Source organism: Cyprinodon variegatus, unplaced genomic scaffold, assembly GCF_000732505.1.
Source record: "Cyprinodon variegatus isolate N-32 unplaced genomic scaffold, C_variegatus-1.0 Scaffold943, whole genome shotgun sequence".
NCBI lineage: Eukaryota > Metazoa > Chordata > Actinopteri > Cyprinodontiformes > Cyprinodontidae > Cyprinodon > Cyprinodon variegatus.
In genome coordinates, this window is record NW_015151396.1 from 177,727 (window position 1) to 181,346 (window position 3,620).

Genomic DNA, 3,620 nt, shown 5'->3' on the forward strand with positions numbered 1-3,620 from the left:
TAAGAAAACCTTTTCAACCATTTTGCAGGTAATGTGGGATGAAGAAATGCCTAAATGTTTTGGGTGGTGAAACAATCAACAGAGACATGTTATGAACAATCAGACTAATCATGATAAATCGGTCTTCAAAAAAATTATCTGTCACTAATTTATTAATCAAATAGACCTTAAAACGAAAGAACAGCAGCAATTATTTTGAAACTCAAAAGCGAAATACAAACCTTGCTAAATATGTTTCATAAATGGAAACAAACTCCTTAAAAAGCATGCAGAATTAAGTTTTTCAGACATGTTGTGGCAATTTATTCAAACATATTGAAAGCTTTTTAAGCTATGTAAGGATATGAACTTTTTTTCAATGACATAAAAAACTAGATTGTTACTGTTAGGATTATTATCACTGATGAAGTGTGAGTGTTAAACCCTAAAAATACCTGCCTGTTGTGTGTCAGAACTAATGTTTTCCCAAGTAGTTTATCTAATTACGACAGATCCTCTGTCCGGCTAAACAGTTATCATCTTCATTATGTACATGGCACAGATTTGGGAATGGAATGAGAGCGGTGTCTTTTATCTAATAACATAGTGTAATATTTTGATACAGCTGGAGCCATAGATGTCTTCTCATTTACAGACGTGTATGATGTGATGATGTGGCAGACTGAAGTTTTATAAAATTCTTCTTTAACTATGATTCAGGGCCACTCCAAGGAGATGTGAGCCTGGTTGGTAAGTGCTGTTTTCTGTAACTCATAGCAACTTCTCTGGACTGAGTAAGATTACAATTTATGCCAAAATCTGTCATCATGTCTCATGGTTATTTAAAACATATACATTATGAAGTGTTATTTAAAGAGTTTTTCCCGAGTGATCTCTTCTCAGGAAAAGAACTGGAGAAAGAGCTTCAAGGTGTAAACACAGAGCTCTCTTTACCAACTGAAATAATCAGTAGCTGTGGGGGTCGATTTCACAAAGCAGGGTTACTGAAAACTCTTAAGTTTTGTATACCTGAAGTATGGGAAACTCAGAGTTTTCAGTTTCAGAAGAGATTTTACGCAACATGTGTTTCAGTCACTGTAGTAACATTCTCCCCAGAGCTAACCTGGTCAGTAGCAGGTTTTATTCTGTCATCTTGTAGTGTCCTCTGCCTCCTCTCTCCTTACAGCCAATCATGTTGCTTTATTTTCTGATTTAGTCAGATTTTTGTCTTAGTTTTGTGCACAAAAAAAGAAAAAATTAACTAGGTCCGTTAGACACATTAGCTTTTAAAAACAAACACTGCATGTCTGTTTCATGAGGATCTTATTAAAGAATGATGAGCACATTTTTGCGAAGAATTTATTTTATAGGGAGAGGATTGTCCCTATAAATGATTTGCACCATGTTTTTTCTCCCACACCATTTACATTTGATCACTGCTGCACTTTATGGAATGAAAATGTTCATTTACTGTCTGAAAACTTTACTAAAAGAAATTTTGTTTTTTATACACTGTATACAAAATTACAATAAAATTTGTCTAATTCTAAGTTCTACAACTCAGACAGGATTGGAGATATATGTGTCTTTGGTTTGTTTAATATGAATGACATTTAGATAATTTTACATGAAGCACTAATGAAATCATTTTCAGATTATGCATAAATAGATTAATTCATTCAGAGCAGCCTCCCGCCCCCACATCAGATCACCTTTCTGTCACACTAATTCCTGTATACAGGCCCCAGCTAATCAGGGCTAAACCAACAGTTAAGGAAGTCGGGAGTGTGGTCTGAGGGGGCCATGGAGAAACTCTGGGACTGTTTTGAATGCTCTTGCTGAAACATTGTCAAAGCTACAGCAACCAACGACAAGATGAATGTAGATCAATATGCCCTGACTGTGTCAGCCTACATCAACAAATGCATTGAGGACTCTAGCATCACAAAGAACATCACCCTCCAGGGCCAAGCAACGAGCTAGGATGAATGGGGAGGTTCGGAAATAGCTAAAAGCACGGAACTCAGCTTTCAAGTCTGGTCATAAAGGCTCTGAGGACAGTGTGTGCCAACTTGAATTGTGCCATCAGATCAGCGAAGCAGAACCACAGCCGGAAGATCCAGGATATCTTCCACGATGCCAGCAACACTAGGAGGATGTGGCAAGGCATACCGGCAATCACAGGCTAAAACACAACCCAAGTCAATAGCTAAAAGGCTAAACGGTAGTAAACAATCTGACTTGAAACCTATATATTGTTGAGCTCGGTATGCTGCAGAGATGATCTCAACCAAGGTATTTAAACTGACTTTAACAGAAGATCTCTGTCTGGGAAAATAATTTTTAATCAACAACTTAATTAGTCTGCAAATAGAAAGAATATAAAAAAGTAAAAGCAAGTAAAGATGAAAACATGATAAAGGCAGGTTGTAGAGCAATAAAACAGTTGAACCACAAACCGAAATTAATGATAGCTCGGCTAACAGTTTGTGAAAGGCAGTTCTAAACAAATTGATTAACTTTGATTTAAAATATTTCAGTCTTTAAGCGTTAAAGACAGATTCAACTATGTGATGTACTTAAAACTGTTGGTTTGACTCTGTATGTGAAACAGCCAACTCAAAATCGAGGACATATTTTGGACTTGGTCAACAGTAAATAACTAAATATTTAAATTATGTAACTGATAATACCCTATTGGACCATTTTTCAGTTTACTTTGGAACCATATCAACCACTGTTCTAATCAGTAAGAGACATGTTATAAAGAACAGTGTAATCATGGATAGAATTCCCTTCTAGCCATGATAAAATAGAAGGAAATTCTAGAAAAATTCTAGATGTATGTTAATATCTAGAATTTCCTGCCATCAACACAGTACTGGTGTTATTGGATGACTTGGTCTAATATTACCAGGGTGCTGTTATTTACAAGTTTGAAGACGTTTCGCTTCCCATCCAGGAAGCTTTTTAATTAAAAATGGACAGTGTTTAACACTGCTGATCACTTGATTCTGTCAGCATCCTGAAAACTGGGTCGACCTCTCTGGTACTGCATTGAACTGGTATAAATCCTACTTGAAGGACAGGGAAAAATCACATGCAGGGTTCCTCAAGGTTCCATTCCTGGGCCCCTACTATTCAATATCGACAAGCTTCTCCTTGCTCCGATTATACCAAACGACAAGATCAGTTACCATATCTATGCAGACATCAAACAGCTTTCCATTACAATATCACCAGGAGAATGAAACAGAGCATGGGCTAGATGCTTAGGCTAGATGAATGAGTGGATGGACCATACTTTTCTCCAACTATATAAAACAAAACCTGCAGGCAATGGCATTACGACACAACAATAGGCCCATCAGCAACATTATCTGGGTGGGCCCCATATGAAGTACACGACAAATTTTTTGCCACCATGACATTTGCAAAGAGACATCCTAGTCCACAATTGCGTTGGGGGCCTAAGAGGTCGGGGGCCCATAAGCAACTGCATTCTCTGCAGAAGGAGAGATCCATAGTTAACACACAGCTACAGGTACTACAGGTAGAGATTTGCTGTCATATTGGACTAAGAACTGAACTTTCAGAGATACATAAAGGCAGTTACTAAGTCAGCCTTTAATCACCTAAAG